General features: G+C 39.5%; 1 protein-coding gene across 2 annotated transcripts in view; it reads right to left on the bottom strand.

Annotated features, from left to right (window-relative positions):
* Positions 1-18,576, bottom strand: part of WWP1 (WW domain containing E3 ubiquitin protein ligase 1) — a 107,647-nt gene extending 89,071 nt beyond the window's left edge. For both annotated transcript variants that reach the window (XM_068525576.1, XM_068525577.1), the window contains exon 1: positions 18,375-18,576. The gene's annotated coding sequence lies outside the window, so the exon portion shown is untranslated. The remainder of the gene's footprint in view (positions 1-18,374) is intronic.

Here is an 18,576-nt window from a genome sequence, read left to right as displayed (position 1 = left end):
CTTCCGTAGTTGCAGCATGCAGGCTCAGTAGCTGTGGCTCGCGGGCTCTAGAGCGCAGACTCAGTAGTTGTTGCGCACGGGCTTAGTTGCTCCGCGGCATGTGGGATCTTCCCGGACCAGGGCTCGAACCTGTGTCCCCTGCATTGGCAGGCGGATTCTTAAGCACTGCGCCACCAGGGAAGTCCCAGTGCCTCAGTTTTCATATCTATAAAATGACAAAGACAATAGTACCTACCTCACAGAGTTATTAAGAGAATTAAATGAGTTAATATCGACAAATCGTTAAGAAAACTCCCTGGCACACAAATGCTTAATGAATAAATTGACACGACCTTGGACAAGTAACTTAACCTCTCTCAGCGGCAGATGTCTTAGAGGAAATTAGTATCATATAAGCAGTTTGTGAATTATAAAGTGCTGTATAAGTGCTAAACTATTAAGAATATAACATGAAAAAACAATATTAAATATGAGAATGAAAAATAAAGCATTTATAGAAAAACACAGTCTTACTATATTGCAATTTTATCAGCTAATTTTTCTGAACATGGAGGTTACTTAGAAACCTGACACTTCAGCCTTCTGAGACACTCATGCCATCTACCTTATTTTAAATAATTTCTGATGGAGATTCTTATAAAAATATACTACATAACCCTGTCCTAGTATAAGTCTCTGAAAATGAAGTATACCCTCCTACTTTCCAAAGTGACCGAGTACCTACACAACTTTCACCTCCTAAGATACACTCCCTCCCCACATTTATACCCTCTTCTTTTTAGCCACCAAACAGACTTGGGGTTTGTGTATTAAAAAACAACAAGAAGACAAAATGAGCATTAAAAAAAAAAAAAGAAAAGAAAGAAAGAAAGAAAAGCCAACCTTCTTTTTCACCTCCTACTCACTCCTCCACCCATGCAATTTGGTTGCCGCCTCACCTCTCTGCTGAAATTATCTCCCCTCCTCTTCCATGACCAAACAGTGGCCACCTCATACCCATTCTCTCCTGGACCTCTCCGCACCATCAGACAAGGATGCACTCAATAAACAGACTGGGCCTCCATGCACTCCCTGTGAAATCCTGACTCAAGCCTCTAATCTTTCCAGTAAAAGAGAATCAATTCACCATGGGGCAAAAAAGAGCTGGTCAATAAACAAAGTAGATAACAGGCACTTCTTTTAACACTTTTTCTGATTTAAGTCATTCACCATATGTATCTACTAGGCATGTTCTCAGGTAGTGTGTTAAACACTAGGAATACAAAAATGATCTAAGATATGCTCTTTGCCCTCAGTGAGTCTATAATTTAGCAGTGGAAACAGACAAGGAAATCAGCAGCTTCAAGCTCACTGACAGGGCTATGCAGACAGTACTACAGTAGTACAGAAAAGGAGCGTCTAAATCAGATTTTGTGGGACAGGTAAAAAGGTGTCAGGAGAGGCTTCTGAGAGATGGTAACAATTGACATGAGCTGTGGAGGACTCCTGCATAGGCGCTGTAAAACATGAGAGGAAAGAAGTGCTATCGAGACCTTCTGTGCTCAGAAAAGTGAGAGACCACCAATATGGGCAGCAAAAACACAAGTAGTTCTGCTCAGGGAAGCATGTGGAGAGAGAGCTGCAAGAGATGAACCCTCAAAGCAGAAAGAAGCTGCACCACGAGGAGCACCAAGAAAGCCACAGAGAGACAATGCATTTTCAGCAGGGAAGGAACATACTTACATTTCGGAAAAACTCCTGAAAGTGGGCTAGGCTGGAAATGGCCTGAGACAGAGGAAGAAGCAGAGATATTAAGGACCAGAATCTATAACTGGTGGACTAGTCAGATGCAGGGATAAAAGCAAGGGAGAGTACTTCTCACCATCCCCAACACAACCCTCTTCTCCAAGCTTCGTCACTGCTCACCTAAACTACAGGCACGTGGTCTCCCTGCCCCCACCACCTCTCGACTCCTACTCCCACACCATATCCATCCTCTATCAGCGGTCGGAGTGGGCTTTCCAAAACAGTACGTGTCACAAAAACTGTCTCACACCCAATGCTCTCTCATTTTAACTACAATAAATCCAAACTCATACATGGCCCCATGTCACCTGCTGCCCCTACATTTCTTACCTCTCTCCTCCCCTCTTTTCTCTCTCACTGGCATTCCTGCCATCCCTAACCTGAATGCCTTGTGCTGCTGAGGGACCTTTGTTTTCACTGCTCCATCTGACAGTCCCTTGGCTACCTTCTCAGCCTTAGGGCTCCACTCAAGTATGATCCGTTCAGAAAGAATCTCTAGTCAGCCCAAGCACAGCCAAAGCCTCACTCCTTCAACTCTACCACCTCACCCTGTTTTATCATTCTCAATGACTTAGGTTCAGTCATCTTATCCTCTTACTTCTGTCTCCAGCCCCACGCCGACCTCCAAGGGCAGCAACTCCATCTTATTCATTCCCGGAACCCAGGCTAAAGCCTGGCCGAGGGAAGGCCCCCCAAAAGTATTACTGACTGACTGAAACAGAGCTCAGAAAATAGATACTGGAGGTAAAGGTAAGCAGAGTTCAAAAGTGAACTGCAAGAGTGAACTGAAGCCACCTGCTGCGACAGGTGGTCTTTCATCCAGGAAAGGCATATTGCGTACAATTAGCAGGGAAGAGCAATACTGAAAGGCTGAACAGTAGATGAGGACCATGCACAGGGTTGAAGAAAACTTCAAGAGAGAATTTCAAGGAAAAGAAGAGTGGCTAGGCCCACCAAGTACCCCAGTAAGATCAGTAAAAAGAGAAAACTGTTTACCGGACTGTATGGAGGTTACCAGGCCCTTAGCAAGAGCAATTTTAATTGACTGGTAGGGGCCCAGAGGCCAGAGGCTTCAGAAGTAAATGAACAGCCAGAAACCTCTGTTCAGATGTATGACTGTATAGGAAAAGAGATATAGCCTTAAAGGGAGGTGTACATAGGTTTGTTTTTGAAGACAGAAGAGACTTGAACATGCTTTCAGGCAGCAAGCAGCTGCCACAGAAAAGACAATGATTACTAAGACAAGATCTCTGAGAAGTCAGGATTGGTTGAGATTTAATGCAGAGGTACAGACATAGTTCTTACACTGAGACTAGAGAGAGAAAAGAATGAGTGAAAGTGCACGTATCTCTGAAATTGTCTGGAAAGAAAGTTAAGGAGGTTTTACCTGCCAATTCCTTTGGTGAAGGAGGCACTGGGAATACAATGGTCAATAAACATAGACCAAATTCCTTGTTTTAACAGGGATGTGGTAGGTAAGGAATTCAAGGCAGACAGAGCAGAGACTTGGGCCCAGGTCAGTAGCAGCACCAATCCCCACAGATGTGTGATTTTTTTTCCAACTCATCTTTATAGTTCACGTTTAGAAGCAAAGATTTGTTAGAGCTGTTTAGAACATAAGATCCAGAAGAGAAAAAGGCATACTCTAGCTACTATCAAACTACTTCTGGTTATTCAGATGCATTATGTACACACACACTCTCTGCCACCTTCGTTCATTAAAATTCAGCTAGAGAAAATAAAATAACTGGTATTCTCCAAAAAAGCTCTTTCTTTACCCAAAGCTCACTAATGACACATATTTCTAATCCACTACCAGTTTTCCTCAACCTGGCTGCATGTCAGAATTACCTGGGGACTCCACCAGGGGCCCCAGGTGATTCTCACATACACATCTAGGCACCCATGACTTCCTACATGTTATTCCCACTGCTCATCTACCTAATTTCTAATCACCCCTAAAGATTCAGCTCAAGCAAACATAGCACTATAACCATGTTATTTCTTTATCTCCCCCATCACACCAGAAATTTCTTTATTACTACTCATCTTTATAATTCCAGCCCCTAGCCCACTGCTCAGCCCTTACTATATACTTAAAAAAATGTGTGTTAAATGAAGATTCACAATCAATAAAACATTTAACCTGTAGAAATCCTATCCTATACAGGTGGGATAAACCACCTATACCCTCTCCCATCTTTGCTCTGATAATTCTGAGTGTCAAGTCCATGTCCACCTTACCAATGTGACTTTATCTCCACAGCCCACAATAAAGGCTCAATACAAAAATGTCCAATACAAAAGTAAAGGATAAGTGTTACCTAAAATGTTCATTTGACTTCTTAAATACTCAAATGTCCAACAGTATATATACAAGAGAAAAGCTCATTAAACTTGGACACTTTCTGTTCCTAACTAAATATTCAAAATAATTCAGAAGTCATAAGTTAATCCCCAAATTATACATCAATTGGACTCTCAAAGTCTGGGGGAAAGACGGCTACTTAGAACACGGTACAGATTTTCCCAACAGAAATGTTATAAATGGTGGTGAGATACCAAGGCCAAGGCACAAAAGCCTACCAAACCCATTAAGAGCCAAACCACTTGTACTGTCCACAGAGGTGTTTCAGACCTTCCACAAATACATATTTGTGTGCATATGCAAAAATGAAAGCAAAATTCCAAAATAAATTGTTGACACTGAGAAAAAGTACCAAAAGCACTTTGCATGGTGCCTAATACATGGTAAATATGAGTATTTGCCATAAGTTATAGCTATTTTTTTCCCAGAGTCCCTGATTTCAAACTTTTGTGTTCATCAAAATAGCTTTATTTTTCTCACTGCATTCTAGACTATAAATTCCAAGCATGCAGGACAAATCCTGGCCATTGGCCATTGTATCCACCATGTCTCCCTCAAAGCCTGGCACACAGGAGTGTTTAATACTATTTAGATGATTATATTTGGATACTTGTTGTCAACGATTTGAATCTCAAAAACAACTAAGTAAATAAACACAGGCTTAAAACCAAATAGCCTCATTTAGATTTTAGGTGCTCTTTTAAATGAACTACGGTACTTCTCAAATTGATTTTTTTTTCTTTTAAAACTACCATCAAGGGCTTCCCTGGTGGCGCAGTGGTTGGGAATCTGCCTGCCAATGCAGGGGACACGGGTTCGAGCCCTGGTCTGGGAAGATCCCACATGCCGCGGAGCAACTAAGCCCGTGTGCCACAACTACTGAGCCTGCGCGTCTGGAGCCTGTGCTCCGCAACAAGAGAGGCCGCGGCAGTGAGAGGCCCGCACATCGCGATGAAGAGTGGCCCCCGCTTGCTGCAACGAGAGAAAGCCCTCACACAGAAACGAAGACCCAACACAGCGAAAAATAAATTAAAAAATTAAAAAATAAAATAAATAAAAGAAGTGAAATGCTTTAAAAAAAAAAATCTTTAAAGAAAAAAAAAAAACTACATCAAGATGAAGGAAAAAAGTGTAAAAATTCATGTAGAAAATACTCCTCCAAGAGTCACCAGCTTGGAAAACACTACTCTAGATAACAGTTTCACTAAATGGCTGAATTGAGAGAGGGCATCTAAACTTCTCTGGGCCTTGGTAATCCTACTGATTAAGAAATGGAGGACAGAACATATTGAGATTTTCTAGCTTAGAACTGCTTGACTATAAACACTGCATGTTTCGTGAAAACGTGAGAGTAACAACCATCCACAATCTTTGCATCAACCTAACTCACAACTGTTTCCAGTTTTGTACCATTATTTTCCTCCAATACAGATTTTTTTTTACAAAGTTGAAATCCTAGTGTACAAATCATTTTATTTTCTAACTCCCACCTCCCATTTACAGTAAGAACTGCCGAATACAAATCTAACTGAGCCCTTGGCCAACTTCAGAGAACAATTCAATTTACGCTTGTAGTTTTTACAACATACTTTTGGCGACAATTTTCTAGAAGGCCACAAGATGGTGATGTTGCTCTATAAAATGCGCCTTTTAAAAATATAATGGAATAACTTACACCAACTTCCCAAAAAATGAAATTAATAGTTTTCCTCCACTTCAAGTAAAGGATATAAAAAAAAAATGCTTGTACTCTATTTACTAGAAAACATTAATGAAGAAGAAAATATATTCATCAAATTTAGCAGCGACTGTTCTAATTTTCAAGCTAAACAGTTATGGTCCTTAAAAACAAAACAAAAACACAGGACGCTGGCACTATCACCGTGTCTTTTATCACAGGAATCTTTCCTTCCCTCTCTGCTCCATCCCCTTCCTTCCTCAGGTCTTAAAAAAAAAAAAAAAAAAAAAAAATTACATTTTTACTTATTCATTGACTAACTTTTTCATAATTATTCTTAATTTAGAGAGATAATTCCTATTTCTCTGTTTTAAAAGAATTGATACTAAAATGTATTTCCATCAACAAAAGTAAACTATACCAAAATGAGAATGAAATCGTTTCTTTTCTAATTTGCTACAGTTTCTCAATTTCTTATAATATACAATATTATGTTTATAATGGCAAATTACCAAAGCTTTTCAAGCAGAAAATGTTTGCAGTTGGTCATTTTCCCCATACCTTAGCAAGTATCAGTAGAAGGCAGGTTTCCCATTCCTGTGGTGCTTATATAATGTCAATTAAAAAGAAAAATCAAATAACAGCATCTAAAAACTTGAGTTCCAGACCTATAGAATCAACTTAAGTTAATATGTAAAAAGAGCTGCGTAAATACCCCCTAAGCAGAAGAATAAGATGACAGAGCGTAACTACCTGGCACTGGCAGCACTTATGTGCGGTGCCTAAGTGACACAGAAACACGGCCAATCTTAAACCTGGAATCTGAATCAGGTCTCTGACTCCAAAAATAGTAAAAATCACAGTGACCATTTATTAGGCTCCTATTATTTGGCAGTCACATTGCCAAAAAAAACTCTCTCTAATGTTATCAATCACCCTTCAGAGTCATTATTTCTACTAACAGGTAAGAAAAATGAGGTGTCAGGAATTCAAGTAAATTGCCCAAGGTCACAAAACCGGTGAAAGTCAGGATTTTGAACCCAGATCTCCTGGGATCAAAGCCAATGCTCTTTTCACTACATTTGCGCTACAAAAACAGAATATAAAAAAGAAATGCTGAGCTAAACCCAAACCTTAAAATAAGCAGTTTGCTGTACCAATCTGATGTTCCTATTCTTTTATCACTTAAGCAACTTCAGAGTAGGGGGGTTTTGTGGGGCTTGTAAGCTAGGTCATTGAAAACGTTTTTCCTGAAGGTTGAGAAAGTAATCTAAACCAGCGAATGTGTAAAAGCATAAACACACTAACAATGAAGAAGGTAGGCTGCTCAGGCTGTGTTTAATAAATCATTTCCATGTATTCTGGGAAAAACATCCAGGGCAACATAACATTCTCACTCTGCAAAGATTAAATTTCATGTAATTACATCATGTAACGTCTCATATTTCAAAATGACACAAACATTTCCATAAATAATCTGTCATTTGTTTCAAAGTGTGGTATTTAATAATATAATACGTGCTTACCAGACTTTTTTCCTTCAAATCCAAAAATTTTAAAGGTTTGGTATTCTTCAAATACATAGTATTTGCTACATCTCACGAAGCAGCAGAAAGCACAGAGTCATGAATTAGAGCTGAAGCTGAGGCTGAGAGCTGATTAAGAGACTCACTGAGGGACACAAAGCTTCTTAATGTCAGGCCAAACCTGGGTCTGCTGACAAGGCCAGTACTCTTCTACACTGCACTGGTCACTAGGATAGCATGACCCAAAGTTACATTTGCCTCAAAACATGTCCTGATTGTTTCTAAATATATTAAGGCTTCTAATTTTCCAGCATTTAAGTAGCCATGGAGATTTGCTAACTCTTCAATTCCAAAGTGCCAATCCCTAGTGTGAGAAGAGCATGTTGGGTAATGTAAGAGAGTTGAACAAACCTAGGTCCAAACTTCAATTCTACTATTCACGTGTATTTAACCTCTCTGAGTCTGTTTTCTTACTGTAAAATGAAGATACCAACTCAGTTTTGTGAAGAGGAAAAGAAGTGTTAACATTAACTCTAGGAAATCAGAACTGTTTCTAGAATGGAATATAGAAAGTGCCCAATAACTGATAACTTCCTAACACCCTCCCATCACCACCACCACCCCAGTCACACTCTCAATTACTCTGAGAAACTCCAACATTTTTCTACCATACTTCCACAACAATACAGAGGACAGCAGGTTAAGAAGCAGTTCCATCACATGCCCATGCTGCAAAGTGATACAAAGCAAACTCCCCATATCCACAGTAAGAATCAGATGAAAATTACATTTAGGATTAAAGACCTAAATGTAAGGCCAGACACTATCAAACTCTTAGAGGAAAACATAGGCAGAACACTCTATGACATAAATCACAGCAAGATCCTTTTTGACCCACCTCCTAGAGAAATGGAAATAAAAACAAAAATAAACAAATGGGACCTAATGAAACTTAAAAGCTTTTGCACAGCAAAGGAAACCATAAACAAGATGAAAAGACAACCCTCAGAATGGGAGAAAATATTTGCAAAGGAAACAACTGACAAAGGATTAATCTCCAAAATTTACAAGCAGCTCATGCAGCTCAGTATCAAAAGAACAACCCAATCCATAAATGAGCAGAAGACCTAAATAGACATTTCTCCAGAGATGATATACAGATTGCCAACAAACACATGAAAGGATGCTCAACGTCATTAATCATTAGAGAAATGCAAATCAAAACTACAATGAGGTATCACCTCACACCAGTCAGAATGGCCATCATCAAAAAATCTACAAATAATAAATGCTGGAGAGGGTGTGGAGAAAAGGGAACTCTCTTGCACTGTTGGTGGGAATGTCAATTGATCCAGCCACTATGGAGAACAGTATGGAGGTTCCTTAAAAAACTAAAAATAGAACTACCATATGACCCAGCAATCCCACTACTGGGCATATACCCTGAGAAAACCATAATTCAAAAAGTCATGTACCACAGTGTTCACTGCAGCTTTATTTACAATAGCCAGAACATGGAAGCAACCTAAGTGTCCATCGACACATGAATGGATAAAGAAGATGTGGCACGTATATACAATGGAATATTACTCAGCCATAAAAAGAAACAAAATTGAGTTATCTGTAGTGAGGTGGATGGACCTAGATAGAGACTGCCATACAGAGTGAAGTAAGTCAGAAAGAGAAAAATAAATACCGTATGCTAACACATATATATGGAATCTAAAAAAAAAAAAAAAAAATGGTTCTGAAGAACCTAGGAGCAGGACAGGAATAAAGATGCAGACATAGAGAATGGACTTGAGGACATGCGGAGGGGGAAGGGTAAGTTGGGACGAAGTGAGAGAGTGGCATGGACATATATACACTACCAAATGTAAAATAGATAGCTAGTGGGAAGCAGCTGGATCGCACGGGGAGATCAGCTTGGTGCTTTGTGACCACCTAGAGGGGTGGGATAGGGAGGGTGGGAGGGAGATGCAAGAGGGAGGAGATATGGGGATATATGTACATGTATAGCTGATTCACTTTGTTATAAAGCAGAAACTAACACACCACTATAAAGCAATTATACTCCAATAAAGATGTTAAAAAAAATTACATTTAAACACTTGAGAGGAGTATAGTGCTGCTAAATTCTTTGTTGTAAATACACAATTTCAAGATATTTTAAAGTTACTCCAGTAACAGAACACAATATTAATTTACTATTTACAAATACTCTTCCTAAGCATTTTAAAGCAGGCTGCTAAGTATGAACTTTCAGATATCCCCATTCTTAGAGGAAAATATTAGAATCCAAAATACACAGAAAATTTCCAAAATGAGATAATCAGTTAAACAGCTAAGACGTTATTCCTAGAATAATGTAATTCTTCTCAAGTTTAAAACACAGGGACACAATCCACAAATCCAAAACTCCAAAAACTATACAAACTTAAAGCTCCTTCTTAATTCATATGGTGACAAAAACTGAACTGACCTGAACTCATTTGGCAGCAACATCTGAACAGATGTGTGACTATTTATTGTCCCTATTTATCCATAATTAAACAATTGCCAAGGAAAGTATAGAGTGCTGCCCTAAGACTTCATTGGGGTTTTATGTCACACAAAATATGGAGTGTATTATGTTTCTAAAATTTTAAAAAAGAATTATTTCTGTAACACATCTGACACCAAAAACAAGGTATTATAAACCCATCCTAGTGACTATTTACTCAATACTAAGTGTTAGGTTTAAGCCATGCAATAAATCTATGAATAGGTATTATTATTACCATTTTACATGTGAATATCCACTTTACATATGATAAAACTAGGGCTTAATCTAAGGTTACCTTTACCAAGATCACTTAGCCAATAAGTAAGTGCCAGAAATCAAGTCTAGGCTTGTCTTACTTGAAGGCCTAAGCTCTTAAACAGCTAACAGTTCACAGGAAAATTAAATCACAAAGAAAGTTTTAAAACAAATTATAATTACCAAACATTTTAATATAGAACAATGAAATTCCTGAGTGTGATGTATACTTTCCATCCTGGGTATTCATATCTAAACATCAACACCATATTTCACAGCTCAAAGGACAAAAAGAGCTGAGTTTATTGTTGCTTTTCTTCCCAAAGAACTGGCCACAGTCAGGGAAAACAAACAAAAACAAAAGGCTCCTCAAACAAATGCCAACTAATCCTTTCTACTCAAATTTAGAAAGAATCATGGGTTTAGCATGTTTTTTTTTTTACCACAAAATATACTAACACAATAAAAATAAGGTTGATACAAACATAAGTTAAGTTTTTCCAAGTACAGCCCCAATTTAAAGATCTGCTGTTCCAATGACAGATATGATCACAGGACTGAGGAGGGTTAAAGTGACGTAGACGCAGGCTGTCACTACCACTGCCCTAAGCAAAAGTTAGAGAAAATAAGCTTCAAGGTTTTGTTTTTTTTCTTTTGGATTGATCGAGCTAAAATTTAAACCTTCTCTTATGACTTTCTTCTCAAATCAATATCCTTATTCTAAGCAATGGCCTTTCCCCACAAGAGACAGATCATGGTCCCCATCCAACCAAATTAGACACACTTCAATCAAAATCTCAATTTCTGAGTAGCTTATCTTAACTAAGTGAAAAGCCTAAGATTATCGGATAAATAATCCAATATCTAACTTATCTGTTTCAGCTAAAGCATTTTTTAAAAAGAAACATCTTCATTCATAAAAATGTATTCTGTAGAAGTATAGGGTAATTTTTTGAACAAGGAGTCCTGATGGGTGCCTCTTGGAGGGTTACTTCTCTTGCCTACTTCTTACTGTTATCACCAAGTATCAGGTTTCTATAGTTTGGATCAAGTCCTTGGCAATTATCTTAAGCCTCTTTAAATATCTGAAAGGTTCAGATGTTAAGCTCCCTTTGTATTTACATTATACATGTGTATTTATTGAACAGTGTAGCTTAAAATATGGTCTCAGAGAACACCAGAACCCCAAATTACCGACTCAGTTTATACCAGCAGTTCTCAAACTAATGTGTATAAAATCATCTGAGGTATTTACTAAAAATGAAGACTCCTGAACTCCACTATCAAGGACCATACCATAGATCTTGAAGAGTACTCAAGAATCTACACATTTAACCAATATCCCAGATGACCATGATGCAGGGACTGCACTTTGACAAATACTTACCTACCCTGTATTTCATCCAATGACGGTGTTAACAATTTCTTGTTTCCAGACTGTACAGCCAAACCATCACCAGCTGATAACTGCAGCCATGTTGAGTCAGTATCTTTCTCAGAGTCATTCTTAACCTTTCAGCAACCTATTTTTTAAGCTAAGAGGTGAGATTTGATATGCACCTCTGCTCTTGCCAAACTAAACTACATCTGTCCTTGAGAAATGAGTGGCTCACAGAAAACTGGACTACTTGTTTGCATTTTCAACTTGTTAATAATAATGAATTAAGAGCAATAAAAATGATTTAAGGGCTGCTCATGTCCAAGGGATCACATTTTCTGCTTTAAAACATTATTTCAATGAATCCTTACAAAAATCCAGTACAAAAGATATTCTTTACCTTTTACAGAAGAAGAAACTGAGGCAACACTGCTATTAAGCACCACTGACAGAAGTCAGCTGTGCCTGATTTTAAAGCTACAGCTCTTGACCCACATGCGGGAATACCTTTAATTCTTAAACCTTAAGAGCAGAACGATGTAGTTTATTTACTTCTAAGATAAAGTATGCCCTAATTTATACACAGCAAGTTCATTTGACTAATTCTCCTCCCCACGCTAACTAAACACAAAGAGTATTTCATCTTGGCAAGTTGGAGCTAAGGTTTAACAGGAATATCCTACTTCAAGTCAGGACTCAAGTCAGTTTGCTTCTACTCATCCTATGTAGTCCTAATTATGGGTATACTAAACAGCGATCAAAAGATCTTGTTGTCCTTAGTTAAATAAAAAGGCATCACACCTACAATTCTGTTAATGCTAGTACATTTTTAAACCACTCCTGTAATTTAGGGCAGGGAGGAGAGCCATGAAGTAACACCTTAAGGTAACTCTATCTACACCTTTCTTTGTGCCCCAGCCTCTCCTATTTATATAAATGTTTCTCAGCACACTCAATCACCAAGTCCTGCCCGCAACAGCCAACATACTACTATATTCAGAAATTTGCAAAGAGATTTGCACTAGGAGGCAGGGGCCCATCTTTTAATCTATTCAAAATTCAAAAATGCTCCAAATCTACACCTCAATTCTTTAAATGAAATATATTGATTCATTATTCCACTCAGAAGCTATAATGTAATAACAACAAAACACGCATTTTCTTCATTCCACAGTTAGCCGTAACATTACTCAGCATATAACCTGAACTAAAAAAAAGATACTACTGAGATAAAGTGATAGTGAGATAACGATAAGGTGAGAAAACACCAGCTAGCAATCAATGAAACTACCTGTTCCTGGGAAGGATGAGCATTGCCTCATTCCTTACATTTCGCTAAGTAGACAGGAAGGACTTCCATTCCAGCCTCCACAAGGAAAGAATATTTTCTCCACTATAATGACTCTTCCCCAAGGAAGGGTGGCTTATCCCAAACTTTCCCAGACACTGCAAACAGAAAATACTATTTGTGAGGCACCAGTTTGCTCAAGGCTAGTCAAGGCCAGAGTGAACCGTTTCAGAGCAGCCTGAGCTCTGGGTCCTGCACTTTCTTGCCCTCAAGTACAGCAAGCCAGTCCTGCCCCATTATGGTAGCATACTGGGTCAAACCCCAGAGACCCAAAACTTTCTCTTCTTCTCTACCCCAGGAGTGCTGACTATTCCTATTTGTGTAATAAGCCAAACATGCTATCATTTGCACTTTAGATTCAGCTTTCCCTCTGACAGGCCTAGACTCAAAAGTACTAAAAGTACCAGTCAGCTCAAGTCTCAGCTTCCAAAACAGTTTTCCAGAAGCCCCATTTTGGGGTAATACAGCTGTGTGGTGTAATCCCGGGATTCACATATTTGTCTAGTCCCTTTCCCTTGAATCTGGGCTGGACCTGTGACTTGCTTTAACCAACAGAGTGTGGCAGAAATGAGGCTATGCTGGTTCCAAGCCTATGTCTTAAGAAGGCCAGGTTGCCTCTGTTTTTGCACTCCTGGAAGCCCTAAGCCACCATGTAAGGCCAGCAATCCTTCTGGAAAGGCCACAAGGAGAGAAGTGGCCCTGAGACAAGACTATGTGGTAAAAGAGAAAGAGTAAGAGAAAGAGAGAAAGAAAGAGAGAGAAGACTAGCATGCAGCTGAAAGCCAGCTATTAAAGTGACCACCCGCAAAACCAGCAGAACTGCCCAAATGAGCCCAGCCCAGGAAAGCAAACCTGTGAGCCAAAAACAAAACAAAACAAAAAACCAAAAATCCTGGTTGTTTTAAGTCACTTAGTTTCAGGTTTTTTTGTCACACAGCAATAAATAACCAAAACAATGCTCACCTGGTTCCTTGTCTTTTTGCCTAATTTGTTCAAAACCCAGGAAAAAAGGAGGGGTGTGATGGCAGGCAGCAGGGACACCACGATGGGTTATGAACAAATGATTTAAGGAACATCAAGACAGATGCTGGTCTTTCTTATACCTTAGGAACTATCTGACAAATGGCTTTACAAAATATACTCCAAAAAAAGTCATTTAAACATATGAATTTAAAATGTATACTAAGAGCTTTTTAAGGTAAATTTATTTTTAAATGATAAAGCTTTTTATGTACTGGTAAAAACCACGGAATATCATGATATGTACTTTTGAAAATCAAATCCTGATTGTTCCAAAAATACAAATTTTCATAGACAAAACTTTTATAAACGAACAAACTTCATCTGTAAAAACACCTGAATTAAAAATCAACAAATTTTCAAAATCAACAAATTTTCAAAAAATCAACAGATTTTCAACATTAATCCCTACATTTCACCAATGTACTTTTTCAGACAAGAAATCACCTTTTGCTTTTTCCTTGATAGGAGGATAACTGTGATAAATACTTAAAATTTTCAAATTTACCTACAGAGAGCCACTACAATGAGGTTCCCATTTTCACACAGAGGAGGAAATAAACAAGCTCAGATCTACACAGTAAAAAAGTTTAACACAGGTTCCAAACAGGTAAATTCAAACTTCTCACACAGAGCCTTCAGTTAAATTCCCGTTTTAGATGAAGAGTTGGTGGGAAAAGAATACTGACTCAGGAACAAAAAAAATAGGTTTTAGCTCTAGTTCTAATTTTGGCCACTTGCTAGCCATATACCCTGGAAATTTTACATTTTTTAATTTCTTTGAGCTTCAGTGTCTTCATCTAAAAAGGAATTATCTCCTTACACACCTACTGATCAATTTTCATGAGAATCAAATGATGATGTATATGCAACCATGCTGAAAAAGTGTAAAATACTGTAATATATAAAATATGATATTCTTCTTAATGCCAGCAAAGAGTAAAAAATCATCTATGTATGTGCTTTTCGTTAGACATTTTCCCTCCACTATGTATTAGTAACTGGTTACTTCAAAAACCAATATTAAGGCTAATTTATTGCCTTCCACTGCTTGTTATAAGTACACCACATTTTTACAGAAAGAGTAAAAAAGATCCTAGCCTTTCTAATAATTACAGAATCAAACTTTCTAGAGCTATAACAGATACTATGTAATAACTTGCTCTGGTTCCCTACCAGGAAGACAATCCTACAGATGCAGAAAAGTCAACTGTTTACTAATCAAATTATGCTTTAACCATAATAGGCAGAGTTAGCTACTTAATGCAATGAAAAAATTCACTGACTAGGTCTCTGCACTTCATTATTCTGTAAAGTGTTACTTTTTACTTGATAAAGGGTCCCTGAATGAAGAAGTATTTTCAAGTAGGGAATACCTGAATAGAGAAGATAAAAGTTCTTAAAGTTTCTTATTTCACTTACTTCCCCTCCAGCCACCTCTCCAACCCAAACTGAGATACAAAGGGAATAAATGAGAACATGACTGTTGATATTTCTATCTGCTCTCCATACACCCAATTCATCCCTCAGCCTCACCAGCTCTCCTGCACATGGAAAACAAGAAAGGTACAGATAGTCAAATAAAAATCCAAAACCCAAGAATCACAAAATGTTAAGAACTGAAAGGAACCTCCCAGGATCATGTAGTCCCTACTGATGAGGTCACTTAAAGGCAGTGACTACACCTAATTGATGGTAAATCTGTTGCACATATCTCCATACAAGAAAACCATCACTGTCAATCAACTCCTGATTCTGCTTTACCCACTTGCTAACTGAAGTGCTTGGGGCAAATCATTTAACCTCTTGGACTAGTCTGTTCTGTAATAGAATAGCAAATAAGATAAGTTAGTCAAAATTCTCTGTAAGCTGTAAACCACAACACAAGCCTAAGGAGATATTGTCTCTAGGTGTACATACAATATGTCTCTACAGCAGAGGTTCTTATTGGTAAATGGAAGCATTTGAAGGTTCAATAGTTTTAAAAGTCCCCCAGTAATTCTAAGCACTGCTTCAACCCACTGGGTTCCATGGATGAGATTTAGGTGGTCCAGAGACTCCCCTAAAATTATATCCACAAAGCACAGGTGCATATGGAAATTTTCCAGGCCAGCAGATTTCTTTAGTTTCACCAAGGGTTACTAATCCCCCAAAGGCTGAGAACTACCGCTGTAAAGTAACACACATACGCTGAAGATAAAAGCTTCCAACCGATGTTGCTCAAAATGAACCACTGTTCTCCCCATCAACCTGGACCAGAATCTCAGTTATTTTTACTTTCTTCATTTTCTCTCTCATCATCAAATTCTGTCTATTGTACTTCCTTCCTCCATTCCTTTCTCAATTCCTATTACTGCCGCCAGAGTTCAGACCCTCACACCTATGACCAAAGCAATGAAGAAAGAAGTCTTTCTACCTGCAGGTTCCCTCTACTTCAATTCACACTACAAGCTGCTGCCAGATTAATCCTCTGAAAACAAAGGTTTAATCGTTTCGTTCCCAACTCAAAAATCATCTGTATAACCCTCATCGCCTACTAAATCCAAGGTCATAAGCCCAGCACTAAAAGCAATCCATAAACTGGTCCAAATTTTTACTTTAAGCTTTACCACCCATTATACTGGTACAAATACGTTATATTCCATCCAAACATACTTGCCTCTCCCTAAATGTATGAACTCTGTGCTCTCTTAGTCCCTTCTCTCTGCCTAGATTACCTTTCCCAGCCTATCGAAAGTCTACTTCAAACCAAAGATTTCAAAAACCAGAAGCTCTATGAAATAACCCCCCTATGAGATGTGAGCTCTACCCCCTCTGAATTTGAATTCAGTATGAAACGTAACTATGTCTTAAAAGACAAATGAGGCATTTGTGTATAGTCTTACCTGCCTAACTAGTCTGTGAGGGCAGAAACTGTTATCACCCTCATCTTTATATTCCCCCAAATCCATCGCAGTCATGCAGTAGAAGCTTAATAATTGTGTAAGGCAGTAGAAGAAATTTCAGCCTTCACGGGGTAGGCAGAATACTATCTCTTGAAGGCAGAGACCTTACATGCAACATCCTCTATCATACCAGGCTTCCAAAAACATAACCTTTAGTTACTGCTTTTCAAAGCCCTTATGTTACAGGTCATATAACTGCATTTTAAGGGAAGAACTATTTGAAACTGTTAATAAGCCACGTCAGAAAGATCTGTTCCCCCACATACTTTACACTTCTCAATTTGAAGAGCTTCCAATACTTGGCCACTAAGCATTCAATTTTAAAAATATTAACCATTTATGAAAAGTGATCATTTCAGCCACCGATAATTATCTATTTTATGAGTAAAAACAAGTCACATACATAAAAAAATGCTTTTCTTCTTTAAAAGGTCCATTTCGCTTGCATAATACATACAGAGACTTAACGAGACAGATAAAGTGGGTTTATACATAAGCATGAACTCTTGCAGAAACCTGCATACAACTGTACACCAGGTATTTCAGGCAAAAGAAACCAAAGAGGGGGAAGATACTTTGGACGTTATTCTTTTACACTATTATTACCAACAACATTTTAAGGCAGGAACTCAACATTTTGCACACTAGCTACACAAAAAGATAAAAACCAATCAAACAGAAAAAGAAAGCCACATCAAGCCCCTGGAAAATATTTTATCCTGGAAGAGTAAAAATGTCAAAATAACAGATACTTCTCTTCTTTGGTAATGAAGGTTTCATATAATCGTGGGAGCAAAGGGGGCTCAACTCCGTATCTATGGAGCAAAGAAAGGGCTGTGCACAAGACTAATCATTTAAAGCCTGTAAAAGCAATGGGCAAAGTACAAAATTTTTTAAATGTCTAAAGGATGAAAGGAGAAGGTCCAAGTCACAGATTAGATAAGGACTAGTGAAAACTGCAAGGTCACTGGGACCTACCAGGTCACAAAGGTGGAGGTGGGGGTTGTGTTGGGCGGGGGGGAAAGGGGGGGGGCTGCAGAGTCAGTAAAGAACCGGGAGTGATAAAAACATGTCAGAAAAAGACGTTCTAAGGCGGGGAGTCCTTGGTTTGGGACGGTGGAACTGCGGGGAAAGTCAGGGCACTGGGAGTAAGTTCATATATTAGGGTTTTTTTGGAGAGGTGTTAGAGAAAGGAAGGGAAGGTAGAAAGAAGGGAAGGAAGCTTGAGAACTGCGGCTGCCGAGTCACGGAAACACTTTTCTCCGCTCCAGTATCATTAGCTCAGGCCTGTGCCAGGGCCAACTCGGGGCAGGACCCGTGACCCCACCCCAGAAAACTCCCAGCCCCCGGGCTGGAGTCGGCAGCCAGGGCGGCGCGGACGGCCCCCGACTGCCCTCGGAGGGTCCCGCCCCGCGGCGGACCGTGCCGGGCTCAGGGCACCGCCGCGGAGGCTCCCGGCCCGCGCCCCCAGAGCTCCCGCCCCGCCCGCGACCCCCGCCCCTAGCCCAGCGCCGCGGCGTCCTTACCCGGCGCGAAGCCGTCGGCTCCCGGCGGCCCGGCGGCCACGGCAGCGGCGCCTCCTCCACCGGCGGGCGCCCTCACCCTTCCGTGCCCAAGATCGCCATCTCGCAGCAGGCGCGGCGGCGACAGCCACCCAGGCGTCGGCCCCGGCAGCCCAGGCCGCCTGCAGCCACTCGGAACCCGCTTGCCGCGCTCGCCGAAACCCGA

The sequence above is a fragment of the Eschrichtius robustus genome, chromosome 17 (genome assembly GCF_028021215.1).
Source record: "Eschrichtius robustus isolate mEscRob2 chromosome 17, mEscRob2.pri, whole genome shotgun sequence".
Classification (NCBI taxonomy): domain Eukaryota; kingdom Metazoa; phylum Chordata; class Mammalia; order Artiodactyla; family Eschrichtiidae; genus Eschrichtius; species Eschrichtius robustus.
This window is presented reverse-complemented; position numbering and strand designations above follow the sequence as displayed.